At 49.0% G+C, this 17569-nt stretch overlaps 1 protein-coding gene and 1 long non-coding RNA gene across 2 annotated transcripts in view; one reads left to right on the top strand and one right to left on the bottom strand.

Moving 5' to 3' along the window:
• LOC149445397 (uncharacterized) overlaps positions 1-17569 on the bottom strand; it is a 127719-nt gene that overhangs the window by 12575 nt on the left and 97575 nt on the right. The gene's annotated exons all lie outside the window — the stretch shown is intronic.
• On the top strand, positions 5888-6512 carry LOC149445400 (uncharacterized). The gene is made up of 2 exons (XR_016306405.1): positions 5888-6083; positions 6182-6512. It is a non-coding gene; the product is annotated as an uncharacterized LOC149445400 (long non-coding RNA).

Here is a 17569-nt window from a genome sequence, read left to right as displayed (position 1 = left end):
GGAGCACTGCTGGTTCAGAGGACAATTCAGCAGAAGAGGCCATAGAGGAAGAGGAAGGGGAGGGGGTGGAGCAGACAGATGTGGCAGAATCACCACCAGGTTTTTGGAGGCATGGTGGTGGAACAAGCTCCAGAACTGAACCCTGTCCTGCATCCTTCCCAGCTGCTAGCAGAGTTACCCAGTGTGCCGTGACGGATATGTACCATCCCTGACTGTGCCTGCTGGACCACGTGTCAGTAATGTGGACCTTGCTGCTGACCGCCTTGTCCAACAAGGCCAAAACATGACCTTCCACATGATGGTACAGAGCTGGAATGGCCTTGCATGAAACAAATTGTCTTTTCAGAACCTGTCACTGTGATACAGCACATTCTGCAAATTCCCGGAAGGGGGAAGAGTCCACCAGATGGAAAGGCAGCAGTTGTAATGCAGCAATTTGGCCAGGATAGAATGTGGATGGGTGGGACAGTCTATTTTTCACGGTTCAGCAAATGGGGTAGTGAAATGTTCCTGCTGAACTCAACAGGTGGTGTCCTGCTGTCAGATGGGCCACCCACTGCTGTACCATCACTCCTCTCAGTGGAGGCTGTTGAGAAGACCTGACGTTTTACAGTAGAGATCCCAGATGAGGAGCAAGGAGAAGTCTGCACTTTTTCTGGGTCTTTCAGGTGCTGTTACCAGCGGGCTGCATGGCAGCTCATCATACGTCTTGTCAATCATGTGGTGCCCAAGTGGCTGGTGTTTTGGCCACGCTTGGTCTGCTTCAGTCAAAGACTGCAAACAGCAATGCTGCACATGTGTTGAACAAAGCCCACACCAGAGAACTTGTGGAAGTCTGCATGGAGTCAGCAGCGCCCCCCACCTGTGGAGCTCTGTCGTGTGATGCCATTGGTTGGCTGCCCTTATGCCTGTCCCTGGAGGACATCCTGCCTTGTTGGAGTTCTGCCTCCTCCTCACTTTCCTCCTCTGTTCTCTCAGGCACCCAAGTATGGTCAGTGACCTCATCATCTCCATCCTCCTCATCAATGGAGCCAACTTGGCAGTGTGCTGCGGCTGGGGGAACAGGACTGACAATTTCTTTTCCCTCACTAGCGCCCCCTCTCTCTAGGCTCACGTCACTCCTTTCCTCATCCTGGGAACCAACATCACAGCATTCAGATTGCTGCACATCCTCCAGCAGCATGGGACTGACACTATGATCCAATCATTCTGGTGACTCCTCCATGCATGATGGTGGGGCTACGGAAGGAGCAGCTGTGGTGGACAAGGAGCCGGAGGAACAGGACACTTTGGCAGCTGTGGTGGAAGGCAAAATAGTATGAGCCTGGATGACAGAGGATGAGGATGACTGACTTATCCACTCCACCACCTCTTCTGCATGTTGTGGTTCAATAATACGGCCAGCACTTTGGCCAATCATGGCTCTTCCTGAGAACTCAGCTGTTATTGGCCAAAGCATTGCACCTGACCTGTGGCACTCGGGTGAACTTCCTGGTTAATGTTGAACACGGAAATGGATAATGTTTGAGTCGAACTGTCAGGCCATCCCTACTCAAAATATTAATCTCTGCGGATCTACTGCTTCCACTTTACACCTACTTCATTGATCTTGAGGTGTTTGCCAGTAAATTAAGAATACTGAACCATGTGCAAATCCATATACAACAAAGTGTTTGTGCTCAGGATGCAGTTCCCTGCAGATCTACTGCTTCCACTTTACACCGCCTTCATGTAGCACTACCTCAGAAGGAGCTGAATGTTGCCCCCGGTTCCCCTTTGCTTTGCCCCACAGCAAGGCAAACACACACACTTCTGCTCGTTGTCTCCAATGACCAGTCTAGGGGATGTTTTGTGTTTGGAGTTTATTGTAGAACTGGGGATAGGGATGGGGAATGTAGTCGGATCCTCCAGAATCAGAACTCTTCACACTGAGGACATCTAGCTGATCTCTTAGTAGAACACTTGTGAAGTCTCGGCTGACAGTAGATAGCAGACTTCTCAGTAACAAATAGCAGCAAGTAGTTGTAGGAGAGCGAAGTCCCATTAGCAGTAGCAATACTTGGACAAGCTCTTCAGAACACTAGGCAGGGCTCCCTTTCTCAGACCCAGGCTGACTATCAAGCACCAGAGGGGTAACAAGCACACAGAGCCCCCCAGATCTCTCAGAGTTTGCACTCACAGGTCCAAGGACAGAATGGTTGCCTCCTTCCAATCTTCCAAGCCACTCTCTCCAGTGACACCAGACAGAGCTTTGGCAGACAGCTCCCCTCAGTCAGCTTACTGTAGAATCAGGGTCACTCTCTCTAACTTCAGGCCCTCAGGTCACCCACCCGAGGCCACATAACAGCAAGTGCCAGGCGAGGCAGCCTGCCTCCAGCCTGGCTGGTGCAATCCTCTCCGAGGAAAGACACTGAACCCATGTGCTCTCAGAGTATAAATACCACTCCCAGCATGCAATGGGGTCACCCTCTCCTGCAATTGGCCAGGACTGTATCCATATTCATGCTGGTCATTTGTCTAGCCAATTCCCATGTTCTGGAAGACTCTCATAGCTTCCTGAAGGCGGGCAGAACTCAGACAAACTCCAACAGAACCAGAGCAGCATGAGCAGACCTGACTAATCAATCACAGCTCTCTGTAAATCAGAATACCCGACTGAATTTACCTGACAGCCTCTCTGGTGAGCAGAGAAACACAGCTATGCTTTACCTGACTACACATCCTAGACCTGACCAGGAGGGGGCGCTACATTCATTCATCTCATCAGATTTGCTGCTATAGGAAATCATCTCAAATCCATGGAGACAGACAATGTTGTGTGCTCAGTATAGTGTTCTCTGCAAGTCCACCGCTTCCACTTTGCATCTACTTCAATCCACTTATTTTACTGCAAAAATCCACCAATCAGTGAAAAGTTGATAAGGTGCGAAAGTGCTCCGCCCTCCAAACTGTGTCAGCTGTAGTGTAGCCACGCCTTCTTCCACCTCTTGTACACGGGATGGTGAGGGCGCCCCCTAGTAGTGCTTCCCCCTCACCACACCAATAGGACTCCCAGCTTTTCAGCTCCCAGAGTCAGAAACATCCTTCACACTCTCCTCATCTCCGATGGTAAAGGAACCGGATCCTCCTCGCTCACTCCTGCAAGTCTGCTGCGGGTTCTGTCAGTCTCCCTCCTAGACTCCGCCTTCAACCACCATTCCAGCAGGAGCTCCGCCTCTAAATACACACTCAGGGAGGAGAGAAAGGGGAACCCGGCATCATGTGACACCTTTTATTACATGGAAATACGAAAATCAACGGGACTAATTCAATCACATTTACTGCAAAATCAAAGGGGCCAAAATATGTCCCCCGAGCAGTCATATATTTCTGTCCCCCTTGGTGGGAGTGGAGGTGACCCCTCTATAAGGATCTACAGTCCATACACACCCAGCACAAGGCCGGGGTCACACTACCAGACGCTTCTCGGGGTTGCAGTTCCTCTGAGCTCCACAAGGTGGGGATCTCACTTCTACCCAGACAGGAAGTCTCTAAGGAAGACAGACAGGAAGTGATGTCAGGTACAGACAGGAAGTGATGTCAGGTACAGACAGGATGCTCTGGGTGAGAGATGAATTGGGAGGAAGCGGAGAGGAGAATCTGGATCTGGTGTCAGAGGAGGTAATATGTAGATGAACCCCTTCAGGGGGAGGAGTTGATGATAATATATTTGCTCCCAAAGCTGGCCTACATGGTTCAGTTTTATCGTTCAGCCAGCGGGATGACCATAAAAACTGAAGTGATTCCCCCATCCACACATTGGAGGTGGATGGGGGAATCCTCCCCTCTGCACTCTTGTATTCTGACAATGGGGGGACTCCTCCGCTCTCAGAATACACGGATCAGCACTGAAGCTATTGGCTGCAGCCGCTGGGGGAGTGGCTTTTATCCGGCAGTGGCCACACATGGATGGAAATGTGAGCGATCCCTGCTGAACCAGCTGAATTTCCATGGATCTATGGTCACCTTCAGTGACTTCCTCCCCTCCCCCTCATCTCCTTCATGATGGAAGTCATGCTGAGATCATCTCCCATTGGCTGAGCAATATTCTCATTTGTCTCTCAGCTCCTTCTTGCTATTCCTCGTCCTGCCTGTTGTTTCCTTGGATTGATTTTCTGTGTAGTGACCCCGGCTTGGTCTCTTGGATGCGCTCGTCTGTTGCTTGCCCTGACCTTTCTCCTGATTCCTGGATCTCCTCCTCATCTCTCCTCCATATCCTCTTACACAGCTTTTCTCCACACCTGCAGTGACCCTGGGGGGAGGAAACTTGGCACCAGCACGCCGCCAAATCCATCCCCACCATTAGGGGCTCTGGAGACAATTGTCTGCTATTTACTGATCACATGACAGCTTACTTCCACAGATTCCGGACAGATTTCTGGATGGTAAAGGTCAAAGTTCACTCTTCAGTTTAGGAGAGGTAGGACGCATCCAGGAACTAGGATTTGATTTACATGGGAGGCACATCTAGAGGACCCCTCAAATCTCCCCATCCAAATGTCCCTCCACCCAGAGTCTATATGTCCTATGACATCACACTGACCTCACAGCTCCTCCTCCCAATGTCCATCCATCCAGAGTCAGAGAATCCTATGACATCACACTGATCTCACAGTTCCTCCTCCCAATGTCCCTCCATCCAGAGTCAGAGAATCCTATGACATCACACTGACCTCACAGCTCCTCCTCCCAATGTCCCTCCATCCAGAGTCAGAGAATCCTATGACATCACACTGACCTCACAGCTCCTCTCAATGTCCCTCCATCCAGAGACAGAGAATCCTATGACATCACACTGACCTCACAGCTCCTCCCCCAATGTCCCTCCATCCAGAGTCAGAGAATCCTATGACATCACACTGACCTCACAGCTCCTCCCAATGTCCCTCCATCCAGAGACAGAGAATCCTATGACATCACACTGACCTCACTGCTCCTCCTCCTAATGTCCCTCCATCTGGCTTTTTCCCTGATGTTCTTAGGATGTGGGGCCCCTTGGTATCCTCACATGTAAAGTGGGACTGTTGGTCCTGCGTTGTATGTAATGACATCAGAATGCTGCAACAAGCCTATACCCTGCGTAGTGTGGGGGTCCTGTGGGGGGAATTATACCTCAGCCTGAAGTGGGGCTTTAATAAAATGGAGACCTGAATGGAGAGGTGAGGAGGATTCTGGGAATATCATTTGATGTGACTATTTGTGTTCAGATGTAGAGTTTTCCTCCTGTGAAGTCTGGAGATCATATGACATCACATTGCCTCCACCTCCCTCCCTGATAGAAGAGAGAAAGAAGAAGATTCTAGAAGTCACCAGAGAGATCACTGAGCTGCTGACAGGAGAGGTGAGCGGTGCCGGGAATTCTGGGACATTCTCCAGTAACAGACAAGGGATGTGTCTGGATGGTGACTGTATCATTGTGTGTGTCAGGTTCCTATAAGGTGTCAGGGTGTCACTGTCTATTTCTCCATGGAGGAGTGGGAGTATTTAGAAGGACACAAGGATCTCTACAAGGACGTCATGATGGACAATCAGCCGCCCCTCACATCACCGGGTAAGAGGAGACTTTATTGTAAAGGAGAGAGCAGTACGGAGGATCCACCTAGATCCCCCATCATCTGATAAACACATAGAAACAATGGATTCAGTCAGTGTGTGTGTTTCCTACAGATGGATCCAGTCATGGGAACCCACCAGAGAGATGTCCCCGTCCTCTGTATTCCCGGGATTCCACACAGGAAGGTCACACCATCCCTCACCATCATCAGGTAGATGAGGAACAATCACTGATAGTATCATTAGGATCTGTACATTATCTGCATTGATGTCATTTTTATTATATCTTTCAGAGTGGAATCCTCGGGGATGATAATATTGATGTTAAAGAAGAGTATAAAGAGGAGTATGGAGTGATGGAGGAGTTTTCAGAAGGACACAAGGAGATGATGGAGCCACCTAATACCAGGAACCCACCAGAGAGATATCCCCGTCCTCTGTATTCCCGGGATTCCACACAGGAAGGTCACACCATCCCTCATCATTACAAGGTTGGTGGGATGGAGAGCATGGACTTGGGACAATATATGGATTTTTTATGTGAGTTTATATTTTACAGGTGACCTCTACTATCATTTTCTTGGTTTAGAGTGAAGATCTGATAGACATCAAAGTTGAGGTGAAAGCAGAAGAAGAAGAGGCGTATGTGAGGGATGATCAGCAGTCTATGGAGGAGGATGGAATAACGGGGACATTTATAGAGGAGGACACTCCTACAGAGATCAGCACAGGTGGGTCATGAACACTAAATCCATTCCTCCACCCATACTTGTCATGCTTCCCTTCACATTGATCCAGCACCAGGTTTTGCCTCCTGTCTGTTGCTCGGGTTCCTACCTATCCCCCCTGAACCTAGGTATTATTAAGCCTTTACACCTGTGTATTAGTGTTTGAGAAATGTGTCTTCATGTGGACCCTTTGGACCCTTAAACAGAAAGTGATAATGAGGGAGGAGTCAATACCCCAATGATGATGGTCTTTAGGATCAGTCCAGTCTTCATCTTGGTTTTTCTCCCCCCATCCTCACTCTCTGACCTCTGGTGGGGCTCAGCCCCGCTATTCTTCATGACTAAATCATGGACTAAATAAGGAAGTGCAGTACTTCTTGTGTTGGGAAGATGGTGATGAGTGATAGAGGGGGTGGGGACCCTCGTCCTATAATCCCCTCATCACTGTCCCTCCTATAAAAGACAGTTCTGGTTGTTTCCTCACTCTCTGACTAAGGTCCATGAATAAAGAAATGACCTGGTAGGAGATCAGAGGAGCCATTTCCTAGTTCCCTTGAGGGTGGAATTGTAAGCTCCTCAGAGACCAAGCTGCCTGATGTGGGCGGAGTCCTGGTTTGGGGGAACCAATCAACTCCTGTCTAGTAATCCTCTTTGTCTTTGTATTTTAGTCCATGGCTGGGAGATGAGGAAAACCTCCGAGGATTGTCTCACTTTGTCTCCAGACTGGAAAGTAGAAGATGAGGACATCACACAGTATAGTCCAGGAGAAAACCCGGCTCCCTCCAATGTCCATCCGGCACCACCCAGTGTAGATGGACCATCGGATTCCTCGTATCCCGAGGAACCTCAGACTGTGCGGGACCGGGCCGGCCTTCCAACAGGGAAGAGCTTCTCCTGTACTGAGTGCGGGAAATGTTTTTCAGATAAGTCTAATCTTTACAGACATAAGAAATTGCACACTGGGGACAAGCCACATTCCTGTCCTCCGTGTGGGAAATGTTTTCACAGAAGCCCTATCTTTACATACATCAGAGATCTCACACGGGGGAGAAGCCTTATTCCTGTTCTGAGTGCGGGAAATGTTTTTCTCAGATGTCCCATCTTTACACACATCAGAGATTGCACACTGGACAGAAGCCGTATTCCTGTCCTGAGTGCGGGAAATGTTTTTCAGGGAGATCCGGCCTTAACACACATCAGAGATTTCATACAGGAGAAAAGCCATATTCTTATTCTGAGTGCGGGAAATGTTTTTTGCAGAAGTCTGATCTTTACAGACATCAGAGAACTCACATGGGGGAGAAGCTACTTTCCTGTCCTGAGTGAAGGTAATGTTTTTCACAGAAGCCCCATCTATATAAACATCAGAGATGTCAAACAGGGCTGCAGTCACTTTCCTGTCCTGAGTGAGGGAAATGTTCCTCACTGAAGTCCTGTCTTCTTGTACATCAGGGGTCACACACAACCCTGGAGGTGTATTAGTGCCTTGAGTGCGGGAAATGTCTTCTAGATGAATGTTGCTGGACATCCCAGCTCTCATGTGGGGAAGAAGCACACCCTAATATACACCTCAGATATACTCCATGGCTGATCTTCATCATGGAAGAAACAGTCCATAAGGAGATCAGAGGTCCCCAAAGACATGGATGAAGTGTGGGACCGGGTTGATAGGAGAAGAATAAAAATGGAGTCCTGACCTTTCATTGGCTGAGTACATTTTTTTTCAAACATTCTATATTGAGTTTTCTAAAGAGATATACAAAGAAGCAATATGTCTGGGGTGAAAGAGGAGACGAGTAGCTCATACTTCTTGCCATGACTTCTGAATAAAAGATAAATCACAGTAACCAATGAAATAATTATAATCTCTCCAATAAAGAAAGAGGAAGGAATCTTCTGGCAGGATCTGACCTGGAGGTGTGACCGGGTGTGATACCTGATCAGAAAACATGGATGGACTCTCTCCTGAGACTTTGTTCCCAACTCCAATAAGTGAGAGGAGCAGAATGTCATAATGTTCCTAGATGTCATGATAAAGCCAAGGAAGTAAGGTTCGGCCATGAGTGCGCACAGACACATCAGGAGAGCAAAAGAATGACAACGTCATGAACCAGAAAACCAAGGTATACACGGCCAGATGGGGAGCAAGTAACACCTGTTATGTATGCGTGTCCTCAATGCGTGTTCCATACACGTCTGTCTGATCTCTACAATGTAACCACCTTGACAAACCCATCCATAGAAGTAAAAGAAGACAACATAGAGGATTGCTCCAAGGATGTAAGTGTTGCTGCAATAAAAGTGTCCCATCTATTATGGAAATGTTTGACTGAGGCTTGGTTGTTGAGCTCCATGTCTACCTTCTCTCTGTAAATCAGAAGACGTAGATCTTTTTTAGTGTCTGTGATGGTGGGGACAAGGGGATAGTCCATTTCTTAGGAATAGCCCTGTGGGTCACCAGTAAACATAATAATATCCACCGCAAGTTCCTGCAGGATTTGTGGATGTGGGATTTCTCAGCTGAACGGAGAGTTGTAGAAGAACTGGGTCCATGGGGAGTGAGCAGCCACAAACTCCTGAGATGTAGGCTAACACTTGTTCCCAAAAGGTTGAGATGCGGGGCCATTCCTGAAATCGGTGGAAGAGAGAGGGCGGTGCTCACTATATAGTGGATTTGTGGAGAGTTCTTGGTGGATAGAAATGGGATGATGGCCCCATGGAAGAGCTTACATTGAGACTCTCCAGGATTCATTCACCACAAGCCTTTGCACTTTGTTCTATCCTTCCAGTATGTTGCCCACCAGGTTCTCTCCCGGTATGACCTTGCTCCAAGATTTCACAGATGTGGGATGTAGCGGTTTAGTAAAGAGAGAGTGTAAAGGTCGATAGATGTCAGATATGGAGTATTTCCATTCCTGTAGGAAGCGATCCGATATGGAAGTTTGAAAACGTTGTTGCTTGGCTGGGCAGCACCAGTTTATACAACCTGAGAGGTGTAGGTAGTAGAGAGAGGGATGGCTTGGCAGGTCATAAGTTGATGCAAGGGTTGGGAAAGATTTCAAAGTTCCTGATAGTTCAAATATGCGTCATACAGGGAGGCAACACAGGAGAGCCCCTTAGAACTCCAAATGTTAAAAGCGGCATATTGAACAGCTTGTGGAAACATTGGATTGCCTCTTATGGACAAATATTGGGAGACATGGGGTGACAGGCCCCGTTTGCTCTGTATGTCCCTCCATGTAAGAATCAGATCCCGTATCAGAAGGTTGTGTTGAATACTTGTGGGGAACAATTGTATTTTGCAATGCAGGAGAGCAGCTAAGTCATATGGTTGCCCCACTGCCAACTCCAAATCATAATTGGTGTATGAGGAAGCCTGGAGTATCCAATCTGTCCCTATACACAATAAACAGGCAAGGTCATACAATGGAATATTGGGAAAGTTTGCGCTACCCTCTTTTTTTGCTCCCCCTGTTTAAGCAGTAACCAAATTGTTTGAAGAGGGTACAATAGGCGAGCAAAGCTCACCATTTTGAACAGGTGGCATCCCCCAAAAAGTGATAGGAGAAGGTACATCCATGTTTCCATCTCATTTCCTATTTTAGATATCAGTGGAGGGTAGTAATGATAGACCGAGGATGGCTCCTTCCCTATCGTAATGCCTGAATATGTGATCTGAACATTTGCTACATGAAGAGAGACTGCTGGGCCCAGGGAAGGGTGTTGGCTCCAGATAAGGAAAGTATTCCACTCTTAGCAGAATTGATTGGAAGGCCAGAGCACTGTAGGAAGCTTGTGAAGACCTGATGGAGAATGTGAATATCTGCCACAGGATCCGCCATAAAATATAAGAATATCATCGGCAAATAGGACTACACAGAGTTCTTCTTGGCCTGTCTGAATCCCATGTATTGGGGCTCTGGAGGAAAGGTAACGGGAGAAAGGTTCCAGGGCAAGGTTGAAAAGAAGAGGTGAAGGGGGGGCAACCCTGGTGAGTACCCTTCATGCAGCAATATTTCACCTGATATGAGACCTGCAGCTACCACCCTGGGTGAAGGTGCAGAATCCATACTGCTGAAAAGCCCATCAGAAGAACCAGAGCAAGCCAATGATAGCTGACATTATCCAAGACTTTTCCAGCATCCAATGTAATAATAGCTCGATCCTCAGACGGGTGTACCTTGCCTTGTTCCAGCACTGCAATAACTTTCCGAATGTTGGAAGCCACTGGTCTACCATTAATTAATTAATTTATTTATTTATTTATTTATCTAGTTTATATAGCGCCAAAGGGTTTGCTCAGCGCTGTACAATAGAGGGGGGGGGGGAACAATACATGAAACAGTACAGTAACATCAAACAGCACACGAGGGGTAAGAGGGCCCTACTCTTTTGAGCTTACAATCTAGGAGGGAGGGGGTAGTGGTACAGGAGGAAATGGCTGTGGGGAATGGAGTGGTAGGAGGAGGGAAGGGCAGCGGCTGTTAGGTGAGGGTGGGGTAGGCTTCCCTGAAGAGGTGGGTTTTCAGGGAGCGCCTGAAGGTGAGGAGGGAAGGTGACAGTCTGGTGGATTGGGGTAGTGAGTTCCAGAGGATGGGGGAGGACCTGGAGAAGTCTTGCAGTCGTGCGTGGGAGGAGGAGACCAGGGAGCAGGATAGAAGGAGGTCCTGTGAAGAGCGAAGGGTACGGGTAGGGTGGTACCTGGGAATCAGGTCGGTGAGGTAGTTAGGGGCAGTGTTGTGAATGGCCTTATAGGTCAGGGTGAGCAATTTGAATTTAATGCGTTGGGCAATGGGGAGCCAGTGGAGGGAGAGGCAGAGGGGGTGGCAGAGGTGGAGTGGCTAGTGAGGTGGATGAGTCTGGCAGCTGAGTTCAGGATGGTCTGAAGCGGGGAGAGTTTGCACTGGGGTAGGCCGGTGAGGAGGGAGTTGCAGTAGTCAAGGCGTGAGATAATCAGGGAGTGTACGAGTAGTTTAGTGGTGTCTGGGGTAAGGAAGGAGCGTATCTTGGCGATGTTTCGGAGGTGGAGCCTGCATGTGTTTGTGAGAGATTTGATATGAGGTTGAAAGGAAAGGTTTGAGTCCAGAATGACGCCAAGGACCTTGGCTTGCTGGGCGGGATTGATGGTGGTGGTGTTGGTAGTGATGGAAAGGATGGGGGGGGGGCGCGGGCTGGGGGGAAGACGAGAAGCTCGGTTTTGGAGAGGTTGAGCTTCAGGAAATGGAGCGACATCCAGTCAGAGATGTCGTTTAGGAGGTGAGTGATGCGGGCGGAGAATGTGGGGGTGAGGTGAGGGCTGGATAGGTAGATTTGAGTATCATCAGCGTAGAGGTGGTAATTGAAGCCGTGGGAGTGTATGAGTTTGCCAAGGGAGGAGGTGTAGATGGAGAAGAGAAGGGGTCCAAGGACAGAGCCCTGGGGGACCCCAACAGAGAGGGGGAGGGAAGAGGAGGTGGCATCGTTGTAGGAAACGCTGAAGGAGCGTTGGGATAGATAGGACGAGAACCAAGAGAGAGCGGTGTCTCTGATGCCAAGGGAGAGTAGTTTATTAAGGAGGAGGGGGTGGTCGACTGTGTCAAAGGCCGCAGAGAGGTCTAGGAGGAGGAGGACAGAGTAGTCGCCTTTGGCTTTGGTGGTTAGTAGATCGTTGGTGATTTTGAGGAGGGCAGTTTCGGTGGAGTGTAGGGGACGGAAGCCGGACTGTAGGGGGTCAAGGAGGTTGCTGTCAGTTAGGTGGGCGCTTAGGCGATCGAAGACCAAGCGCTCAAGGAGCTTGGAAGTGAGTGGTAGCAGGGAAATTGGTCTGAGGTTGTTGAGGTCAGTGGGGTCCAGGGAGGGCTTTTTGAGTATGGGGGTGATGTGCGCATGTTTTAGGGGGGAGGGGAAGACGCCAGTAGAGAGGGAGAGATTGAAGATGTGGGTGAGGGAGCGGATGAGGGAAGAGGGGGGTGACCGGAGGAGTTGAGAGGGGATAGGGTCCAGGGGGCAGGTAGTGAGGCGGGCTTCTGAGAAGACTCTGGTGACTTCCTCAGTGGTAGTAGGGCTGAAGGAGTGCAGTGATGGGGGGGTTACGGTAGGCAGGGCCTTGGGTGTGGTGGGGGGCAGTGCCGTTGCGAGGTCAGAGGAGGGGAGAGATGAGGGGGTGATGGAAGGGGGGAGGCTAGATGGGGAGGTAGATTAATAAAGCCAGCCTGGGCAGTATGGATAAGGGAGGGTAATACTGCAGCCAAGAAGGATGCTACTATTTCAGAGAGTATTTCAGTGTCCACATTTAGGAGAGAAATTAATTGGTATGCCTCCGGTTCAGTTGGGTCCTTGCCCTTATTAGAAATCAGTTTTATATAGTCTTGGTGACCCATTGGAAGGTATGGGCCCCCCTCCCAAACCTCGTTATATACTGTCAGTAGCTGAGGGATGAGAGAGTCCATCATCTTATACAATGCTGGTGTGTAGCCATCAGGACCAGGTGATTTCCCACTAGGTAAGCCTTTAATCACCTCAGACCCTTCCTTTAATAAAATAGGGGCATTTACAGATTGCAGGTGGGAGGGGCCAATAGTGAGTAAATGAAGTGAGTCTAAGAATTTTGTGGTCACCTCAAGGTCTTGGATCTAGATATAGAGTGGCACAAATATCTTCCAGTATTTTATTGGTTTCTTCTGGGGAGGAGACAAGGGTAGCAGAAGTATCCTTTAGGGAGGCTACATGAGTTGGTTGGAAAGACCCTTTGCTTACCCACCTTATCACCATATTTACACAATTGTGAATCAGCAGAGGAACAATTTACTGTATATGTTTACCCAGCTGAGTCCTTCCTGTGTTAGCGCCTCCACTCTGCTACCCAGCCAAGTCCTTCATGTGTTAGCGCCTCCATTCTGCTACCCGGCCAAGTCCTTCCCGTGTTAGCGCCTCCACTCTGCTACCCAGCCAAGTCCTTCCCGTGTTAGCGCCTCCACTCTGCTACCCAGCCAAGTCCTTCCCGTGTTAGCGCCTCCACTCTGCTACCCAGCCAAGTCCTTCCCGTGTTAGCGCCTCCACTCTGCTACCCAGCCAAGTCCTTCCCGTGTTAGCGCCTCCACTCTGCTACCCAGCCAAGTCCTTCCCGTGTTAGCGCCTCCACTCTGCTACCCAGCCAAGTCCTTCCCGTGTTAGCGCCTCCACTCTGCTACCCAGACAAGTCCTTCCCGTGTTAGCGCCTCCACTCTGCTACCCAGCCAAGTCCTTCCCGTGTTAGCGCCTCCACTCTGCTACCCAGCCAAGTCCTTCCCGTGTTAGCGCCTCCACTCTGCTACCCAGCCAAGTCCTTCCCGTGTTAGCGCCTCCACTCTGCTACCCAGCCAAGTCCTTCCCGTGTTAGCGCCTCCACTCTGCTACCCAGACAAGTCCTTCCCGTGTTAGCGCCTCCACTCTGCTACCCAGCCAAGTCCTTCCCGTGTTAGCGCCTCCACTCTGCTACCCAGCCAAGTCCTTCCCGTGTTAGCGCCTCCACTCTGCTACCCAGCCAAGTCCTTCCCGTGTTAGCGCCTCCACTCTGCTACCCAGCCAAGTCCTTCCCGTGTTAGCGCCTCCACTCTGCTACCCAGACAAGTCCTTCCCGTGTTAGCGCCTCCACTCTGCTACCCAGCCAAGTCCTTCCCGTGTTAGCGCCTCCACTCTGCTACCCAGCCAAGTCCTTCCCGTGTTAGCGCCTCCACTCTGCTACCCAGACAAGTCCTTCCCGTGTTAGCGCCTCCACTCTGCTACCCAGCCAAGTCCTTCCTGTGTTAGCGCCTCCACTCTGCAAACCCCGGGAGATGTTCACCTGTCCTTCACTCCAGGCCAGGAACCCCAGAAATCCCCCTGTACCCATCTCAGGCTCTCTCCTTCAATTCACAGGGCTTTTCAGAGGACATCTGACAGGGAATGAGGACATGTTATTACCGCCCCCCACCACCTGATTTCACCCTACAATGACTCACTACCACATTGTAATTGTGTGCATTGTACGTAGTGGTGGTGTGGCCCCATTGAGCCCAGTGGGGGAGCTTGATAAGAGGTGCTGCTTGTCAGACTCAGCACCCTGAGTTACTAATGCTGCAGACACGGCCTGTTAATAGCCCCATCTGGCTGTTATTTTACAGTTCAAGGGCAGAAACACTGTGGCTCAGCTGTCCATTTTTACCACCCCCAAAACCCAACTGAAAGAGACCAATCTCATGAGCAGTGGTATCTAAAATAAATTGAATAACTCTAGCGCTAACTATGGTGAAATGAAAACAACAAAAATGAGAATTAAATACTGTAGCCGCTAGTGCACACAACCCATGTCTCAGTGCGGGAAATTATACAATCATAATGTGAAGTGAAAAAATGCTGCGCTACATGAAACAATGGCACAATCCTTATATAACCAAAAAACAAAGTGAAAAAATATAAAAAAATAAATATTAGAAGATAAAATAGTTGAAAAAATATTAATATTGAAAATTATATATATATATAAACAAAAAACACAAAAAATAAAGAATATTTTTAAGTATGAATCAAACAAAAGTCATTCAAAAAATCAAGTTCAATCAATAAAGTGTTCATTCAGTGAACCTTCCTTTGGATAATGAAAAATATGTGCATCTGTCATCAATTCCCGTGCAGAGAAATCCTCCACCATATATCTGCTCACCATCCTCCACCATATATCTGCTCACCATCCTCCACCATAAATCTGCTCACCGTCCTCCACCATATATCTGCTCACTGTCCTCCACCATGTGTCTGCTCACCATCCTCCACCATGTATCTGCTCACCATCCTCCGCCATGTATCTGCTCACCATCCTCCACCATGTATCTGCTCACCATCCTCCACCATAAATCTGCTCACCGTCCTCCACCATGTATCTGCTCACCATCCTCCGCCATATATCTGCTCACCATCCTCCACCATGTATCTGCTCACCATCCTCCGCCATATATCTGCTCACCATCCTCCGCCATGTATCTGCTCACCATCCTCCGCCATGTATCTGCTCACCATCCTCCACCATGTATCTGCTCACCATCCTCCACCATGTATCTGCTCACCATCCTCCACCATGTATCTGCTCACCATCCTCCACCATATATCTGCTCACCATCCTCCGCCATGTATCTGCTCACCATCCTCCGCCATGCATCTGCTCACCATCCTCCACTATATATCTGCTCACCATCCTCCGCCATGTATCTGCTCACCATCCTCCGCCATGTATCTGCTCACCATCCTCCGCCATGTATCTGCTCACCATCCTCCGCCATGTATCTGCTCACCATCCTCCACAGTGTATCTGCTCACCATCCTCCACCATGTATCTGCTCACCATCCTCCACCATGTATCTGCTCACCATCCTCCACCATGTATCTGCTCACCATCCTCCACCATGTATCTGCTCACCATCCTCCACCATATATCTGCTCACCATCCTCCGCCATGTATCTGCTCACCATCCTCCGCCATGCATCTGCTCACCATCCTCCGCTATATATCTGCTCACCATCCTCCGCCATGTATCTGCTCACCATCCTCCGCCATGTATCTGCTCACCATCCTCCGCCATGTATCTGCTCACCATCCTCCGCCATGTATCTGCTCACCATCCTCCGCCATGTATCTGCTCACCATCCTCCGCCATGTATCTGCTCACCACCCTCCACCATGTATCTGCTCACCATCCTCCACCATATATTTGCTCACCATCCTCCACCATATATCTGCTCACCATCCTCCACCATGTATCTGCTCACCATCCTCCACCATATATCTGCTCACCTCACGCAGTGTGACCGCACATTGTACAATGTTACGGTCAAACTGCACTTATGGACTCAGAAGATCAGCTTGCTGAATGAAGACTCCAAAGTAAGCTCCCTCCTGATAAGCGTCTTTGTATCAGCCGTATTCCTCATTAATAAGAACTCCACATGGTGCTTTATCCTTTTATACTTTTATTCATCAATTACACATAAGAAATGCTCTCACGTTCCGGAGGTGTATATTGCACCATGTATGATGAACATCCAGTGATGTACTGATCAGACACAAGGTGGCAGTATCACCTCAACAGCAGAGTCCTGCACATGCTCAGAACAGACACCATCCATCGGGGAGGAGTGTGCGGATGACGTCATGATGTTGCCATTCATCGGGACAGCGGTTGTAGTACTCTCTAACCGGCCCTTGGAATGACATTACAGCAGGCAATAGCATTCACTAAGGGGCCCCGTGCTTTGCCTTACATCACATGATGGATGGTGTCTGTTCTGAGCATGTGCAGGACTCTGCTACTGAGATGATACTGCCACCTTGTGTCTGATCAGTACATCACTGGATGTTCATCATACATGGTGCAATGTACACCTCCGGAACATGAGGGCATTTCTTATGTGTAATTGATGAATAAAAGTATAAAAGGATAAAGCACCATGTGGAGTTCTTATTAATGAGGAATACGGCTGATACAAAGACGCTTATCAGGAGGGAGATTACTTTGGAGTCTTCATTCAGCAAGCTGATCTTCTGAGTCCATATGGGACCAAAAGTGCAGTTTGACCGTAACATTGTATAATCACACTGCGTGAGGTGAGCAGATATATGGTGGAGGATGGTGAGCAGATATATGGTGGAGGATGGTGAGCAGATATATGGTGGAGGATGGTGAGCAGATACATGGTGGAGGATGGTGAGCAGATACATGGTGGAGGATAGTGAGCAGATATATGGTGGAGGATGGTGAGCAGATACATGGTGGAGGATGGTGAGCAGATACATGGTGGAGGATGGTGATTATGATGGAGTAGGCAGCATTTTTTCACTTCACATTATGATCATCAATGGACAGCCAGAGACTATGTCAGCATTGTAGGATATGAGCAGCTTGCTGCAGTGTGGGTGCCAACAAGTGGCCATATGAAATTGTCCTTAAGCCCTTCTGGTTCTGGTCATCTAGTTTAGTAACCCAAACTGAAAGAGGACTTTGCTATGTTGGGTAGGGCTAGGACTTACTACCGGGGCCTGTACTATGTGACTGTTTAACATCCATGTGTTTCTTGAATGTCAGGGCTCGCATCTTTACTGTGTCTTTTTTTTACTCTTCACGTATTTGCACCTCAGAATGCCCGGGGTGCTATGGGGGAGCTCCAGCCCCCTCGGGATGCAGAGGTCAGCTTCCCTGAAGGTCAGTTTCTAAACTGCTTACACATATGCACATGTAATGTATGTAGAAGGCTTCCCCTCC

Source organism: Staurois parvus, unplaced genomic scaffold (assembly GCF_062004578.1).
Source record: "Staurois parvus isolate SC_StPar_1 unplaced genomic scaffold, SC_StPar_1.0 ptg000721l, whole genome shotgun sequence".
In the NCBI taxonomy this organism is placed as follows: Eukaryota; Metazoa; Chordata; class Amphibia; order Anura; family Ranidae; genus Staurois; species Staurois parvus.
This window is presented reverse-complemented; position numbering and strand designations above follow the sequence as displayed.